The sequence below is a fragment of the Canis lupus genome, chromosome 19 (genome assembly GCF_048164855.1).
Source record: "Canis lupus baileyi chromosome 19, mCanLup2.hap1, whole genome shotgun sequence".
NCBI lineage: Eukaryota > Metazoa > Chordata > Mammalia > Carnivora > Canidae > Canis > Canis lupus.
This window is the reverse complement of record NC_132856.1, coordinates 25,872,989-25,892,120: the sequence shown is the minus strand read 5'-3', so window position 1 is coordinate 25,892,120 and position 19,132 is coordinate 25,872,989. Positions and strand designations below refer to the sequence as shown.

Sequence of the window (19,132 nt, the reverse complement as noted above, 5' to 3'; positions counted from 1 at the left end):
CAACAAAAATAGATGACCCTAAATTCTTCATAATCTTCTCATCCATGACCCCATTAAATAAAATATATTCATAATAAAGATATATTTCAATAAGTGTTAAAGCATAGCAACAGAGGCTAAACCTCAAAAGTTCTGAAATATTTATTTATGCAGTGGGGACAAAAACTATTTGCAAACCACCAACAGTTTTTCTATTAGTGGTCATAGATGTCTTTTGTAATAGAGTAAAATTGGCCCTTCAGTGGGACATTGGATTATGCAAAGGCCAAACCTTACTGGAGTAGCCACCTGTTCAACTAAGATCAGGAGAATTAAACTGCTCTGTATGACACTGCAAAAGTTTGTCTTTATTCTGTGTTGAATTTTCCCTGTGAGGTTTTCTTTAATTGAGAAGTGAGCACGGAACACGGAAGAGGGGACAGTGAGGGAGACAAGTTTCTCTTTCCTACCAGACTGGCCCAGGGGCGGTAGGGTAGTTATCTCAAAGGCTTGAGGACACCTAGGTGCTAAGTGTGCAGAACACAAACAAAAGGACTATCCAGTGGGCAAGATGATCAGAAACTTCACTGCAAAGGCTTGGCTTTCCACCTTCCAGAGCTTCCAAATCACCACTTTGCAGTGTAAGACACAGAGTAACTACAAACAAGGATATGCTCCTTGTCAAGGAATATTAATGAGCTGAGGTTGATGTTACAGAAATAACTTGGAGGATTGATATTCACTTGGATTTAGAGGGCAGGATAGCAAATGTTCGTGTCTCTCTCTTTCATCATCTGACATTATGTCCTCTATCAGTTAGGAATGCATTTAGCTCCAAGTAATAAATCCAACCAAGCGTGACTTAGGAGTATAGACATGTATTTTTCCATGGAATGACAGGGAAGCTGGTTTAGTGATTCAGTGAGGTCACCAGAGACTCAGCCTCTCCTTTCTCTCTGTTCTGTCATCCACAGCATGCTGGGTTTTGCCCTTCGGTTTGCTGCCTCATGATTACAAGGTGGCTGCCAAATCATGACAGTAATAGTATATTTGCATTCTAAGACAGGGGAGTAGGAAAAGAACAAGTACTCTTGATTTTTTGTTGTTGTTGTTAAGCAAAAAAGTGAAAACTTTCACAGAACTTCCATCTTTACCTTTCTATTAGATCTGTCACATGAATACTTCTGGCTGAGAGAATGGCTAAGTGAATATTTCATTCCCCATCCCCCAGTCCTCCAGGGAGGTGGCTCAGGGATAGCAGATTTTGAGGCAACTATAACCCAACAAGGTGTCTCTCTCACTCCTCCTTATGGTTTCATATTTACAGGACCAATTATCAGGTCTCATTGCTCCTTTGGCTGCTCCCCATGGTTGTTATAGAATGTTCCTGTTTTTCCATTTTGTTTGATAGGTCCACAATCAGAAACAAATAAATAACAACAACAACAACAAATTGTTGCCTTGGAATCTTCAAATACAATGATGAATTTGCCAATGGTTTTATAAAGTACAAAAGGGAAGAAAAAACTCCCATTTAAGATCAAAACCAGTTCTTTCTGCCATAGTGATGGGAAGATTTTGGGATGGGCACTGCCCGATTCCATCAGAGTAGCCAATATTACCTCTCATCTGCTGCTTTTGTTCTATGTCCTTCGGGATACCAAGAGGGCATGGATGCCAGAGAGAAGAGTCTAGCTGCTGGAAACCTTGAACACTCACAGGGTAATCGCTACCAGTGTTTCTCAAGTGTTTTTCATTGTTGTCCTTCTAAGAACCTTTTCACACATGTTTTTCCTAATTGCCTCCCTCATAAAATTTTAGTGGATATACTAAGTCTCTGTTCGTGTACTGTGTGCATAACTGTATTTTGTACATAAAAAGAGTAAGATTTTTGTGCAACCCTCCAACCACAAACCAATTTTTGTTCCCTTAGGATAATAGTGCTTCTACCAAGAATGCATGTCTGTATCATACACACTTCTTAGAGTGGGCTGAATGGGGGGGAATTAAAGAAAGGATCTTAACTGACCCCTGGAGGTCAAAAAGAACTCTACATGCAGAGATAGAAGGAAAAGTGTTGGGTGTTGTGGGAATGCAGGAATAAAGCTGAAGAGGTTGGGGACTGTTAGGTATGTATCAGGGCATGAAGAATGTACAGCTCAGCTGGTGTCACAGGTTTACATGGGCAATAAAGAGAAACAATCCTCAAAGATGTAATAACTCTCAGATTGCACAGCCGGGGCCTCCTTGCTGACAGATTATCAACTCTAACAAATGGGAGATCTCACAAAGGGAAGTGAAATCATCAAGGAGTGGCAGTTTAGATGATTGTTTCTAATTTGACTAGTCTCTACACCTTTATTTTTTGACTTTTCAAAACAACTGCTTCCAAGTTAGAGTAAGAGCAAGTCTACCTTAATGATCTGGTGCAGACAAGAACTCAAGTTCAACTGAACAAGAATAACTTTACTTGTCCACATAAACAATGACAGGGTCCTACCCAGGCAGTACTTGAAGTGGTAAGAGTACAGTAAAAAATGACTTAGGAAGAAATTATGCAATTCTCAAATGGTAACCTGTCCCCTAAGCTTCTTCTTGCAAAGAAAACACCTAGAAGCTTAGGCATGAATAAAAGTTGCTTTGTGTTTTACTTTTATCCCAAAATGGTCATAATTAATTCTGTTGACACAAATACGTGAGAGCTTAAAGAGAAACAGGCCCATCTTGCTGAGGAGAGCAATCCATTCCTGCCCTAATACACTGAAGAGATGCCCCCACCCCCCAACCCTGCCACGGATCATTCACCCGTGTGAAAGCCATCTTTCTAATGTCTCCATTAAAAACAAACCAAAAAACTATTGCTTGAATGCAAATATACCAGGATCACATTATGTATGTAATTTTACTAACATTTCAGACAAAATTATGGAATAAAAGTAAGACTCATAAAGACCTCTTTTGTTTGATCTCTCTAGTACTATTTAATCTCCCTTAAAATAACTCCCATTTGGAGAAATAAACACACACACAGACACACACACACACACACACACACACACACACACACACAGACATAATGGGATAATTTCAAGAGGTATGCATTAAAACTAAAAGTGAAACCTATCTTGGGAAGGGTCAACTAACAACTAGATAAATTCTTTGTCTTTGAGGTACTAGGTCAACAAATTAAAAAAAAAAAAAAGAGGAAATGTGGGCAGATTTTTTTCCCCACTAAATTTATGCTGTCATGAAGAAATTTAGAGCTTATCCTATAGGGTTGATTGTTCCCTTTTTTTTTTCCAGTCTGGGAAATAAATCTGCATAAGGACTATGCCATTCACAGCTCAGAGGCCTCCTTTCCAAACTGATCAAAGAAACTAGTAATGAGATGCAGTAGCTTTTTACTCTGTAGTAAGCATGTGATACATGGGGACACAAGTTAAAATTTTGTAATTTGAAAAGGGGATTTTCTAAGTAAAATATGATGGCTAAATGGATCTCAGATAAAGGATATTATTGGAAAATCTAGTGAAATCCAAATCGAATCTGCACTTTAGTTAATAGTACTGTATCAAATGTACTTTGGTTAGGTCTAAGATGTTACTGTTTTAGGGAAAGCTGAAAGATATGTGGGAACATTTGTACTCTCCTCACAACTTTTTCTATAGATCTAAAATTATTTCCCAAAAAAGTTTATTTAAAAAAAATCTTTCTCCAGCTTACCAGTCCTAGAGAATGTCCTTAGCATTTCTTGTAGAGAACCACAGTTTCTGGTCACTTTAACACATTAGAAATTATTTTGCTCTTTTTGTATATAGAATCACTTGATAACCATTTCCTGCATTAAATTCTACCAACAGCAAGCAAAGTTATTCTGGACGCAGCACTGGGGATCCTGCATTTGGATTCATTGTGAGCAGGGAGATTGTCCCCATCCTAAAACCCATTGGTATCTCAACCTCTCCATTTAAATATCCTGTCAGGACAGGATCCAGTTGTACTCATCTCTGCGTGTTGAGTGACAGTTCCTGGTAGAATATGAATCAGGAGGAGGTTTCACAGTTAAACTTAGTTTAAACCTTCATTTCCCCCCACTTATGAGGCATGATCGTTTGGGGCAAAGTCTTTAACTACTTCTGAGTCCCCCTCTCCTCATCTATAAAATAAACTGCTGAGAAGGTTCATTGAGGGGACACATGAAGAGCACCCAACAGGATCTGGAACAAGGTGGAAGGTTAGCATGCCTCCTCCATAGGACAGCACCATTTACATGGAATTTTATTTATTTTTAATTTGGAAGCACTATTCTAGTACTTATTATGTGTGAGACTCCATTCTAAATGTTTTTCATATAGCCACGTTTTATTATCCTAATCACCTTGTGTGCTTGCTCAGCATCATCATCATCATTATCTTATTTTACAGATGAGGAAAAACAGAAGCATAGAGAAGTTACTTGCCAAGCTCATGGAGCTACCAAGTGGAAAGATCTGAGATTTGCACCCACATGCTTGGTTCAACGATGTGTAGTCCTAAAACACTAAGCTATCATAGAACATAGTCTACTAAAGACATGCTAAGGATCAGATACTGTGCTTGCCTTCTTCTCTGCAGGTATGCAGTAGGTGCTCAAGCACATGCATGACGGACTGAATGAATGCATATCTACCACTCAGGATCCCCAGCATTACAGAATGGAACTAACATTTGCCAAGGGCCTCCAATGCTCTAGTTTACTGTGTCTTAAATGTTAGACTCAAAACTATCCTATAAGGTACACCAGAATATTTTCATTTCTACCTACACAGAGTACTTAACTCTCCAACATCATACAGTTCATCAGAAGTGCAGCCATGATCATAATTCCAGGAGAACTTTCCAAGATCAGGCTTTTTCTAATATACTTAGTAGCCTCCCAAATGAGATCATTACTGGGAATATAGTATGTTTTGCCATGAAAATGGCCTTGATCCAGGTCTCTGTTTAGACACCGTCTCAGGGAGACTTTCCCTGACCTCTGCCATATAAACTGTACACCTTTCACCTGCTATCCTTTTATTCTGCTTCATTCCTCATGGTATTCATCATTATTTGACAGCATATTGCACTTGTTTACCTTCTTTCCCCCAACCTATCTGCTACATTCTAAGAGGGCATGGAATGGTCTATCTTGGGCACATTGAATCCCAAGATCCTAGAACGATACTGGATACAGAGTAAGTATTCAACAGAATATTGTGGAATAATTGAATAGACATGCAGGAGGTTCCCAGCAACCAATTGTTACTAACCCCATTAAGATTGTACGTGCCTCCTTTTATCAGTTAGGTAAGTCAGTTGGGACAAATCTTTGTTTTTTAAGATAAAACTGATCAGAAAACTGAATAAAGAATGTTGGTTTCAATCAGATCAAAGCACAAAGACCAAGCAACACCACTAACAACCAGGAGACCACACAGGTGGGCTAAGGATGACCTCCAGGTGGCGTAACTGACACCAGTGTTACCAAAGGGAGCCCCACTTCTCTTGCCTTCTAAGTCCATGTGAGCACAAAATTATCCCTCTGCTACTGATCATAAATTGTTTTAATTCACCTTTCATTTTTCCATCAGGAAACAATTGGCCTTGGTTTATTTTTTATCACTTTATTTACATGTCTCCTGCAAGACTGAAGCATCGATTTTCCCAAGATAATGTTAATAGGATCAATAAACCACGATGAGCATGCATCAAAGTGCCATTTCTTCACTTCTAACCTGGGGAAGGAGGCGCTGCAGGCAGCCAGCCTCTGCTGAAATCTGCCCAGCTCCAGCGCTTTTGAAGGTGGTAAGAAGGCACCTCTGCTTATAAATTATAAGTGAGCTCAAGCACTGGGATGACCCAGATAATATACCAAATACAGCGCAACGGAGAACTCTGTGGGGAGTCTGGAAGCCTAAAGTCATGTTTGAAAGCTACCTTTCAATACAATCCACACTAGGAACCAAATAGGTGGAAAAGGTAGCTAGGGGCAGGGGTCATGCAAAGGATTAGCTCCTTTGTTGGAATCCTAGTTTGAGCGCTGGGGGTAAATTGGAACAAGCCACTTACCAGGTGGTCTTATCTTTCATCTGCTTTCAGAAGCTTCTAGTTCCAGTGTGTCCAATGCAGACAAAGAAAGGGAGCCAGAGGCTCCCTGCTTAGTGGCAGAGCTGATTGGGCCTTGCAGACACGTTATTTGAACAACATAAATGTAGCCTCAATTCCTCCTGTTTCTAGATTCCCCTGCTACCCAGGCCAGCAAGCTTGCAGTCCTGGAAACACACACAGGCCAGAGCAGTTCCTCCAACTTGAAACACCTAGGGGTGTCTCCATGGTTACAGCAGAACGCACTGAGTCTTTAACTCTTCTGGCGGAATCAAGTAGGGATGCTCCTAAAAGCTTGCACCTGGGAGCAGCTGATTACCCCTCCCACCCAAGCCAGTAATCACTTCACCCACCTGTGATTCCCCAAGTTCCAGGGTCACAGCTTCAGAGCTTTTTGAAACTGTAGATCCTTTTGTCCTGCGGCAGACCTGCTGGTGAAGAGGTTAGGGACAAGGAGCACGGTAATTAGGGAATGAGAATCCACATTTGTAAATGCTCTCAAAGATTTTAATAGGACCCTTCAACTAATGTATATCTGAGAACCAATTCTCCAAAATTTCAATGGTTTTCAATCATGGTTGCAAATTACCTTATTTGAGAAAATTTTAAATAATATAATGCCTATGTCTCATTCAAGACCAGGGTTTCTGTGTTGGCATGGGAGGAGTCCCTGGCCCCTACCCAATAGATGGCCTCGCACCTTTCCCGCCCAAACAAAACCATCTTCAGTAGTTGCCAAAGGCGTTCTGGGAGACAAAAATCCTCTGCTCCTCCTCTCCCTGGTGGTAGTAATTTGAAAACATCACAGGTATTCAAGCTCATTTGGATGGGCGAACTTTTCTTCATGTCCATTGCATCTATCCATGGCCTCATAATCCCTGGTCACTATGATTAATATGTATATCTTCCATATACACAGACACATGTGTTTCAGGAAGATAGCAAGTCACATTTTGAGCTAACAGTCCAGCAACCTTATATCCTATGTTACATGTTCATGGTGAGATTTACATTTGGCTTGACTTAAAGAAGCAGTTCACAAAAGGGACTTGAAAAACTAACAATAAATTACTAATGAAGTTTTTTTTTAAAAAGCAATTTAAAGCGCCAAGAATATTGTTTTTTCTCTATCAATTTGGCAGAATGGATTCACACATTAAATGTCTCGTGAGTGTCTACAATGTGCCAGCCAGGAAGCAACACACACAAGATGATTTCCATTATGGAGCTTATCCTCTGAAGGGTAGAGACAAACAACATTCAAGATTACACAGCAAGTAAGATAAATTTAGAAAGTCTTCAGTGTCATAAAAGAAAAGGAAGTGATGAGGGGTGGAGAATCTGGGGTGGCCATGGACTAGTTTAGGGCATCAGAGGACATAGTAGAAGTGACATCTGAGCATAAAACTGGTACTGTCTCATTCTGCCGGTGACGTGAAAATTGGTGTAGTCTTTTAGGAAACCAAGTGTCAATATATGTCAGCATGATAACAGTGTTCATTTTAGCCAATAATTTAGCAAATATAAGACATCTCTAAAAATAAGCCCTATCAATGCCACTACTGAAATAGTATGCCAAGGAAATTTCCCAAACATTGTAAAATATCTCAGTACTGCAAAAACTCTGCAATATTTTTTAAAACTACAAGCTACTGAATTGTCGACAAAAGGAAATAGTTGGATAAATTCTGATATCTCTACTAAAGTATGGAGAATGCTTAAGACATAGTGTAAAAAATTATATGTTATTCTGAGATAACAGAACATATACATATTGGTCTCTGCTCTGGTTCCTGGCACAGAGCTCCTAAAATCCTCATAATTTTCTAAGTGATAAGAGCACTAAGAGCTCCTCTTGTTCTACTATTTGTTTTTGACTGCATTCCTGACATAGGGCTCCTCAAACTCTCATACATTGCTGATTAGAGCACCAGGATCGTGTTTTGTTCTATTGAGGTGACTCGAGGTAGGTTCCTGGTGGCTCCTGGATAGGGGCTGGTCACCAGAAAGACCAAGCCATGATCAGAAGCTTGGAACATACAGCCTCTCCCCTGCCCATCCTCCAAGGAGGGGAGAAGGGCTGAAAATGGAGTCAGAGGTCCATCATACCCATTTGAGGAAGCCTCCAAAAAAATCTCAGTAACTCAGAGAGCTTCCAGGTTCAGAGAGCTTCCAGGTGGGCAAATATATCCACACCAGGAGAGGGATGCACCCCAACTCTATGGGGACAGAAGCTCCTGCATTTGGTCCCAGATCTCGCCCTATGTCTATCTTTATCTGACTGCTCCTCTGTATCCTTTATCATATCCTTTAGTAAACTGGTGATAAGCTTGCCAAGAGAATAGATCTTAAATATTCCCACCACACACACACACACACACACACACACACACACACACACACACAAGAAAGTCATTATGTGACATGATGCCATTTTCCAATATATTTCTATCAAATCAACACATGTGTACCTCAAACTTACATGATGCTTGATGTCAGTTATATTTCAATAATGGAGGGTGGCGGCAAAGAATTTTAAACAAACAGGAAAACTAATTATGTGAGAAAAAATTCTGCTTGAAGGGGAAATTGGTATGTTGCAAAACAGCCACAAATAATCAGTTGGTAGAGATTCTCTATCAAGTATTAGCATAATCATTAGTTTTTTTGACTCCCATGTAAGTATATGTGATGCTTCCAAAACTAGGCAGCTGCGTGGTCCATTAAAATCTTTGTATTGAGCTTCAGGAGTATCAAATTCTCTTTTAAATGTCTATATTAACACTTAATAGATGCACTTTCAAAGGAATAATTTGGCAAATAATCTGCTCTAATTTCCATACGTTGAAAATTCACTTTTGAATATGTTCTAACTTCTGACATAAAGCTTCATTTAATATGTACACCTTCGTATTTTCCAAGCTCAGTTTCAGCAATGGTATCTCTCATATCAGTATTTCAAAATATTCTAAATCCTTGCATTTCAAAGTTTGGTCCATGAATCAAAAGCTTTGTCATCACCTGGGAGTTTGTGAGAAATGCAGAATTTCAGGCCCTACCCTGACCCTACAGAATCATGATTGCTTTATCAGATCTCTAGGTGATTGCTATGCTCATTAAAATTTGAGAAGCAGTATTCTAGAATAAGGACTCTCAAGATTAGATGATTTGTTCATCCTTTCCAGCTTTTCTATTCATCTAAAGAGATGAAAGTATTAGAATTTTCCATAGTTAGAACCAGTGCTATTGTAAAATTCTTTATGGTCTTTGCTTTGTTTTTAAGCAAACGTAAGGACAACCAGGGACAGTCATTTTGAATTTAGGAAGTGCACCTAGTTTAGTTTTTCTGGATTTAACTAAAACTTTTTTCTTTTCTTTTCTTTTTTTTTTTTTTTTGGATTTAACTAAAACTTGGAGACAGTGTCCTAGATAGGGGGATGGATGGTGTAAAGAAATCCAGTGTTCTTTAAATAAATCACAAAGTCAATAACGAAATAGATGAAGGTAGAAATAAAAACCTCTTCAGAATCTTCCTGAAATGACTTAAAGCCAACCTAAATATGACAGTCCAATTTTAAAACAATAGAAAAGTCCTGAGTTTCAAGGGTAACAATGAAGGTGATTGCCAGAAGTCATTTCTACTTTAACCTGAGATTAGTCAAATGCCTTCAAAAAAAGATTTTGTACTCTATTAGTAATTGCAAATAAATATTCAAGTATAGATGAACAAACATCTCTATGATACATACAGACCAAATATTGACTCTTCCTTTTCCCTACCTTCAGGCACTGGTTTTACAGAAGAATTCAATTGTATTTATGGCTCATGAACAAACATAATGGTAGAAATGCTTTGTGGATATAAAAACATTTCTTCCCAGGGGCTCAAACTGCATTCTAGACATTATCTCATTAATTGCTCCCTTAAATCTTTCTCATTGATTTTTATATTTTTTGAACCAACAAGTTCAGTATTGTTTGCATATGAAGGAAAGAGTTCGCTTCAGTTAGAATTTAAGATCTTAAGCATTTTGAAAACAGCAGTGTTATATCTCAACTGACAAGGGATTAGTGTGGCTTCAAAAACAAAACAAAACAAAACAAAACCACCAAAGTGACCTAACAGCATTATTTATTTATCTATGTATGAAGTAGCCAAAAGTTCTGAGGATGCCTTGGTAAGATTGCATCAGGAATGTAAATATTCGACTAATGTAGCTTGGCTGTGTCAACCAGAAAAGATATGTCTGAAGATGAGAGATGTGCAAATGTCTCATTTTGGAAAGGGGAAAACAAAATGCTTGCATACATTATTCAATAAGCCGTCTGATAAAATGATGTGATCACAGGGACCAGGAAGGATTTGCCAAGAATGGGCTTATTCCAAATCAGCTACATTCCTGATTGTGACAGTAACCAGTTTGGTAAAAGGAAATGCACAGATGCTATAAATTTCAACTAATAACGATAACTATTCTTCATCGAGCACTTCTTATGTGCTGGAAACAATGGAGAGCACTTTATATACATCTTATTTAATTTTTAGAAATGTATGAGGAATTACCATTACTGAAATTGGAATACGAAGAAAAGTAACTAGTCCACAGTGATAAGGCTGTTCCCCAAGATAATATTCCTATGCAGCACACAGTCCTATTTCCAGTAAGCTAAATTTGTGAAATTTTGTGGTCAATTGTTGTCCATCTGAGTGATCTAACACTTTGTCCACAATTTCTGCTATAGTAACAGAAAAGAGTAAGAAGCAACCCCAATGAGATATTGCCTCATACCCATTAGGATGGCTCTTGTTAAGAGAGCAGAAAACAATAAGTGTTGGCAAGGATGTGGTGCAAAGGGAACACTTGTGCTCTGTTGGGGGGGGATGTGAAATGGGGCAGCCACTCTGGAAGACAATGTGATGATTCTTCAAAAAATTAAAAGGAGAATGACAATATGATCCAGCAATCTCATTTCTGGGTATATCTCCAAAAGAAACAAATACTTAGTCTCAGAGAGACTGTGCACTTAAAAACGATTAAGATAACATTTTATGATGATTTCATGTCATGTGTGATTTTTTTAAATCACAAAAAAAAAGAGTAAGGAGCATAAAAATGAAAAATACTGGCTAGAAAATCTGAAAGTAGTTCTTGTTGGTCTCTGGCAATATAATGCATGAATAAAGGTAATGCAATATAATACAGGAATAAAGAGACAAAGGGTAATAGTTCTATCACTTATTTGCTACGATTTATGTGGTATTATCTTTTGATGTTACTGAGGTTCAACTTTCTCATCTTCAAAAGAGGCTAATAATATTTGTGTTTGCCCCCTCATAAGCTGTCATGAAGATCCAAACAACTGGAAATGCTCTATAAACGTTAAAATCCTCTCCAGGGTGACTGAATGGCTCAGTCAGTTGAGCAGCTTCTCTTGATTTAGGCTCAGGTCTTGATCCAGGGTCTTGAAATTAAGACCTGAGTTGGGCTCTGCGCTTAGCAGGGAGTTTGCTTGAGATTCTCTCCCTCCCTCACTCTCTGCCCCCTCCTCCACTAAAATAAATAAATACATCTTTAAAAAAATTAAAAAATTAAAATCCTCTTGGAGCTGCCTCACCCACTTCCATTGCTTTTATTACAATCTGTGGGTAATTCTGTCTCCTTAATCTAAATTTTAGCTCATGTGCTTCTCCCAGATGCATACATTCAACTGCCTCTACTTGGATGCCTCAGGGGTACCTCAAATTTGTAATGTTCCAAACTGAGTTTCATATTCTCCTCTCATCCCCATTTCTCCTCCAAGGATCCTTATTTTGTTGAATGGCACTATCCCCTACCATGCTGGATTTCTTCTTTTCCTCTGAATGATCCCCACATCTAATGAAAGGCAAAGTCCTATCTGTTCTCTCATTCATCTTTGAATTTAACTATTTCTTGGGATCTTTTCCTAGCCAATTCGTATTCACCCTGTAGAGCTTGGTTTATATTGCAATGTCTCCAGGAAGCCTTCTTTGATACTCCCAAGCCCACATCAGGTATGCATCCAGTGTGCTCCCATCTATTACCCTGTACTCCCCCATCACAGCACTTATCACAATGTATGAAAGTTACTGCTTGTCAGAATCCCCCATTAGCCTGAAAGCCCAGGGGTAAGATATAAACTGTGTTGATTTCACCACTTTGCCACATAAGCCTTCTGCTGGCCAATAATGGCCAGTCATTGACCAGTCATTGGAATGTGAATTGTGAACAAAACCAATATGATCCCTACCCTCATGGAGCCTGCCACCTAGATGGGAGACAGACAATAGAAAGTTGAACCCCCCCCCCAATTTTTTTTAAACTGATAAATGCTAGGGTGATAATGATCAGTATCTAGATTAGACAGCATTGGAAGAAGGGGACCTATTTTAGCTGGACCATCAGCAAAGACCTCTCTGTGAAGCTGTCATTTAAGCTAGGACCTGTAGTTGAGAAGGCACTAACCGTGTCTTGGGCAGAAAGAAGCACCCACATAGAAGGAACAGTTCATGTGCAGACAAGAGGGAAGGAAAGAGCTTGAGGAATCTGGAGAACTGAAAGGAATCTAGTGTGACTACTATGCAGAATGGCGTCTGATGAGGCAAGACAGATGGGCATGGGCCACACTATTCATCTTGAACTTGATCTGCAGGACAATGGAGATCTTTGAAGGGTTTTAAGCAAGGATAGGATAGTCATGACCCATTTTAACTTTTAAAAAAAGATCAGGCTGACCAACACCTGACTCTGAAAATCAACAATTAAGGGAAAATATTCAGACATTTAGCTTGCTTTCCCTGCACAAATCATATTTCAGAGTAACCAAATACCCCAAGTTTTTGAGAAAAAAAGTTTTTTACAGAAGAATTTCAATTGCAAAAGGAAGATGAGTGGGAAAATTATAAAAAGCACCATTTTACAACCCCTGCATGAAATAACTCATTCAGTTCATAATCATCAAAGGACAAAACTACTGAATGAAAGGTTGTGTGGGGCCTTTCCTGGGCAGGGATAATAAGGCAGTCACTTCCTGAAACATGAATCAATCTTAGCAACAATGATCTGAGAGGTAGGAAGTACACAGAGACTACAAAAGAAGTGTTTTTGCCAAAATATTGAATTAGAAATTATTTAAACCTTTAGAGTTCACTTAAAGTTGACAGCGACTACAGAAGGTAGAGGAAGAAGTTAAATACCACCATATGAGAGCAAACAGACAAATATAGAAAACCATGTTGTTTCTAGGATATTCTACAGGGCAATTGATCTAGCTTCTTCAGTAAGTCATGGAAAAATAAATAAAAGGAGAGAGTACTCAACAGTTAAAGTTGGTGCTAAGAGTCCTTAGTTTGTAATAACTGCAGTGACTGCTTTCTCAAATTATTAGACGTGAGAAAAGTCAGTCATGTACTTCATGACTCTATTTTTCTCTGCTTTTCCTTCCAAGGCATTCTCATTGGAACACACGAGTAAAACTGGGTCAGTGTATGGACATGCATGTGGATCTACGCCTCTTACATTCAAAAAGAGCTTCAACATTTTCTTAAGACTTTGTTATTTTACCTAAATTAATATTAATATTCTGGGTTTGTCCTTTGTCCACTTCACTCAGTTAAATTCCCCAACTGAATACTTTCCACCTAATTTGGCCATATCCTTGTTTAATGGTGATCACATTGTGAAGTAAGCCTAAGCACCATGGCCAGACTGAAAGGCACTGCCTCTTTTCTAGAGAGATTTTGGCTTGGGTCAAACTCATTTCATGAAAGCAAATTTGGCCACTCTCTCAGATGTCAGGCTTGATATTTTTACTTTATTGAACTGTTCATTATGGGAAAGGTCTCTCTCTTGTATAGCACTGTGTTTTTAAAAACCAATTAAAGACCAAGTGGTAGAATTAGGAAAATACCATTTTTCAATTCCCAAATGAAAGAAGTGATTCAACCAACAATCATCCTTAGACAAAACTACTAAATGAAAGGTACTAGGTAAAACTCCTAGATGAACAAAGGTCAGGTTGCAGAAACTCTGTGAGGAGAATGAGGCCTGAGGCCTTGAGAGCAGCAGGTAGACAAGTTGGCCTGAGGCAACTGCACATTCCCAGGAAGTGGGGGACAGAATGGTCATCTGAGTCTTGTAGATTCTGAAGATGAAAGACTAACATTTATGTTTAATAACACTGACTACAAACACTCCCACCTAACAATGCCATCCCTTAGGAATTTATTCTGGCTGAATAAAAGTGGAAACAACCCAATATCTAATCACAGGAGATTTACTTCAAAACGACCTTAGAACCATATAATGGATCACATGGCAACCATTAGAAAAGAAGATAGAGAACTATATTTACTGACTTTCAGTGATATCCTTTATATACTTTAAGTGAAAAAAAAGTTAGCCAGCAGTATGTATGCTAAAATCCTATTTTTAGATAAAATGCCAAATTTTCACATGGAACATTCTGAAAGAATTTATACTAAAAGGCAGTAGAGGTTGCCAGGGGATAGTGTTTCTTGTGTTCTATCTTCTCCTTTGCTTATTCAATTTTCTACATTTCTAAAATCTATTTCCTTTTACTTTAGAAAAAGTGTACAATTGCCTATGTGTGGCAAATCTACATTTACAAAAGAAATAGTACATCAGAGGGACAACAGAAAAGCCATGCTTTGGAAAGGAAAGGAAAGGAAAAAGTGGGTGGTAAAGCCAACTTTTTTTTTTCTTTTTGAAGTAATGAGTATATATAGAAAGGTTTCCCAAACTGGTTCCATGAGTATTAAGATTTTTTTTTAAGGGAGGAAGAAGGTTTGTTTGTAGTAAAATAATACTAGAAAAAGCTGAGGCGAATACATTTAAATGGGTTTCTTCATTGCAGAATTTTTCAGAACATTGAATATATTAATGTTTATACTTATAGACAGATCCAAGAGAAAGAAATACTTTTTGGTCATGGAAGCTTTGTCTCTCTCAAATACATTAATAACTCACTGGTACACAGTTTGGAAATCCCCCAAAAAATGGAAACATGGGGGCAGAGGCTATGAGATGAACTCACCTTGTCCTGTGAAGCAGCAACTTCCTGTAACTTCAGCTTCCTTGTCTGTAAAATAAGAGCATTAGAACCCAGCCTTTTTATGTATGAATAGGAAGCAGATAACTTCCATTTGTGTGAGGTCTTTCAACTTTTTAAGCAAATGATTTTTGCCTACGTTATCTTAGGAGATAGTTCAAGTGAAATACCTTTAAAAGTGCTTTGGCACAACACTCTCTAGCTCCAACCATGCCGTAGCAAATGGCAAGACTTCACTCCCTTTGATGGCTGAGCAATATTCCATTGTATCTATACAGCACATCTTCTTTACCCATTCATCTGTGGAGGAACACTTGGGCTCTTTTCATAACTTGGCTAATGTTGATAATCTGCTCTGAACACTGGGGAGCATGTATCCCTTTCAATCAGTATTTTTGTATCTTTTGGGTAAATACCTAGTAGAGTACATGCTGGGTTGAAGGTGGCTCTATTTTTAACTTTTTGAGGAACCTCATGTGCTAGGTGAGGTGGATCGGTAAGAGGAAGACTGTTGCCATGTGGTTTCACTCATGTGTGGAATATGGGAAACAAGGGAAATGAGCATGGAGAGGGGAAGACAGAGGGAGGCAAATCAAGAAACAGACTCTTAACTATAGAGAATGTACCAATGGTTTCCAGGGGAAAGTCAGTGGGGGGGATGGGTGACATACATGATGGGGATGAAGGAGGGCGCTTGTTGTGATAAGCACTGGGTATTATATGGAAGTGCTGAATTACTAAATTCTATGCCTGAAACTAATACTGCACTGTACATTAACTTACTGGGATTTAAATAAAAGCTTGGAGAAACAAAAGTGCTTTGGAAGTCTGAGACCTACAACATGAGGTAAGATCAATGTTTAACATCAGTGACAGCACTAATGATACATTATCATCTAATCTAGGGGTCAGAACATTTCTTTTCCTGAAAAGAGCCAGATCATTAATATTTTAGGCTTTATGGGCATGCAGTCTCAGTCTCAACTACTTACCTCTTCCCTGGTAACATGAAAGTATTTGTAGAGACAACACACACAGTAGGCTGCGTGGCCGTGTTTTACACAGGCTGTGCTTTATTTACAAAAGCAGTCAGTGGGTTGGATTTGGCCCATGGACTATAGTTTGCCAATCCATACAATCTATTGGGGGAGATGCCAGGAACTTGTTTGTGACACAAGATTCGTAGGATCTGTGTACTGTTTATGTTTCCATATAGAGAGATTCCTTAATCAAGTCTACTTCATTTACTGGGGAATAAATGTGCATCTGTTTGCCATCTCCTCCATAAGAAGAAGAAAATGGGGGGGGGGCCTCCAAGTGGTGATGAGAAACAAGGGGACATGTGCTCTAATTTAGACCTAATGAAGCCAAATTAAGGTTACTTTTCTGATTAAAATTAGGAACATTTGATAATGCACGCTAGTAATTTGGAGGAGGACAGTTCTAAGTGTGTTATTTTTTAACATCATTACTTCTCATTTGTGAAGGGAAAGATACATAAAAATTGTTGTCTTGATTAATTAAAAGAAAGAAGCTCCTAAAGGAAAAAATGTACAGAATTTGGGGGATGCTCCTTAGCCTGTGTTGACATGTGCCAATATTTTAAGTGTTAAACTGAATTAATTGAATATTGGCTATTTAACCAAATTAGTAAAAAAAATGGTGAATCCCTTACTTTCTTAGTTTCAACATGTTTTATAAAACCTCAAGTACAGGGGTGCCTGGCTGGCTTCGTGGGTTAAACGTCCAGCTTTTGATTTCAGCCAAAGTCATGATCTCAGGGTCCTGAGGTAGTCTCTCCCTCTCCCCCTGCTCACTCTTACCCTCTCTCTAAAAAATAAATAAATAATTCTTGAAAAACCCTCAAGTACAGACTCACAGTTTTAAACACATAACTTTAGTTGGAATTCCTTCTGTCTCTACCATTGCTGTTCCTTAGATCACACTTGATTTATATGTTTGTATGATAAAACCAGTGGATATACGTGGTTGAGAAAATGAAATAATCGTTTCACATCCACCAACGTGTACAGTAACAGAAAAACTGAGCTGTAGCCCTGATTCTGTTTCATTAATATGAATAAAATTGTTCCTATCATTTAATTTTAAAGGAGCTCAACATTCATTTGGCTGTAGTCTGAAGCCTAACCACCCAATGTACTGTTCAACCAGTAGAGATTTTCAACTAGGCAAGGCACTTTCAACACTTTAACCCATCTCCTTAAAGCAAGCTCTATAATACAGCCCATCTCCATTCAGACCCACAATGCTGCCTGACCTCTTTGTCCTTCTTTCTCTCCTTTATTTATCAACCCTAAGGATCCTTTAGAACAATTCAGATTCTCCCCCTAAGAAATATTCATGGATGACTCAATCCAAAGTGATGGTTTCTTCTTATGAATCCCTGAAGCATGTACACTTGCCATGGGTCATTTGTCACTTAACAGATACTGCCTTTGGGGTTTGGGTTTTTTTTGCAATGAAAAATAACCTGTACATTTTTAATGCATACAGTTGATGAGTCTGGACATATGCATAGTATTTGGGTCCCATGCAATGACAGCATCATTGGGGAAACATTATCAGTACAATTAAGTTAATAACCATATCCATCACCTCTATAAGTTTCCTTGTGTCTTTGTGTGTATGCATGTGTGTAAGGAACACTTAACATGGGGAGATCCCTGGGTGGCTCGGCGGTTCAATACCTGCCTTTGGCCCAGGGCGAGATCCTGTAGTCCCAGGATCGAGTCCTGCGTTGGGCTCCCGGCAAGGAGCCTGCTTCTCTCTGTGTCTCTGCCTCTCTCTCTTTCTCTCTCTCTCTCTCCTCTCTCTGTCTATCATGAATAAATAAACTGACCTTTTTTTTTTTTTTTTAAAAAAAAAGGAACACTTAACATGTTAACCCACTTAGCAAAATTTAAGGTGCACAGTTACCATGATGTTGGCTATAGGCACAATGTGGAACAGCAGATCTCTAGCAATTATTCATGGTGTATAACTGAAACTTTATACCTTTTGAATAACAACTCCTCATTTCCCCCTCTTCACAGTCCCTGACAACCACCATTCCATTCTTTCCTGTAAATTTGACTATTTTAGATACCACATGCAAATGGAATCATATAGTTATTTGTGCTTTTGAGACTAAATTCCTTCACTTGGCCTAATGTCCTCCAGATCCATCCATGTTCTTGTAAATGGTAGAGTTTCCTCCTCTTTAAAGGCTGATTAATGCATCACATTTTCCTCACCCATTATGTGTTCATGAATATTTGAGTTGTTTCCATATTTTGTCTATTACGAATAATGCTCCAATGAACATGGGAGTGACCTATGGTTTTTAATAACATGGTCTTAATGCTCTTAGAAGGTAGTGACATTCACTTTTAAAGTTGCATTCTTAGCATCTAGCATATTGCCTCTATCTTATGTCATTTCCTCAATAATTATTTTTTGGAGAGATATCTGGGTGGATAAATGGGCCATCTGAACCAATGAGACTGGGAAGGCCACGACTGGAAATATATAGTGATTGTGGTGGTTAAATTTATGTGTCAGCTTGACTGAGCTAACAGGTGCCTAGAAAGCTGGTAAAACATTGTTTCTGGGTGTGTCTGTGAGTGTTTCTGGAAGAGATTATTAGCATTCAATTCAGTAGACTGAGTAAAGAGATCTGCCCTCTCCAACTTAAGCATGCATCATCCAATCTGCTGAGGGCCTGAATGGAACAGAAAGTTAACGAAATGGCAAATTCCTTCTCTCCTTGAGCTTGGAATCTCCATATTCTCCTGCCCTCAGACTTCAGAACTCTTGGTTCTTGGGCTTTCAGAGTCTGGGACTTACATGGGCCGCTCCTTGGTTCTCAGGCTTTCAGACTCATACTGAGAGTTATACCATCAGCTCCCTTGATTCTCAGGTCTGTAAACTCAGACTG

The 19,132-nt window shown here is 38.8% G+C and overlaps 1 long non-coding RNA gene across 1 annotated transcript in view; it reads right to left on the bottom strand.

Annotated features, from left to right (window-relative positions):
- Positions 1–6,458: 6,458 nt before the first annotated feature.
- Positions 6,459–19,132, bottom strand: part of LOC140610021 (uncharacterized) — a 41,710-nt gene continuing 29,036 nt past the window's right edge. Inside the window, exons 2-3 of the long non-coding RNA XR_012011805.1 lie at positions 15,181–15,225; positions 6,459–6,533 (exon numbers count right to left, since the gene is read on the bottom strand). This is a non-coding gene — a long non-coding RNA (uncharacterized lncRNA). The remainder of the gene's footprint in view (positions 6,534–15,180; positions 15,226–19,132) is intronic.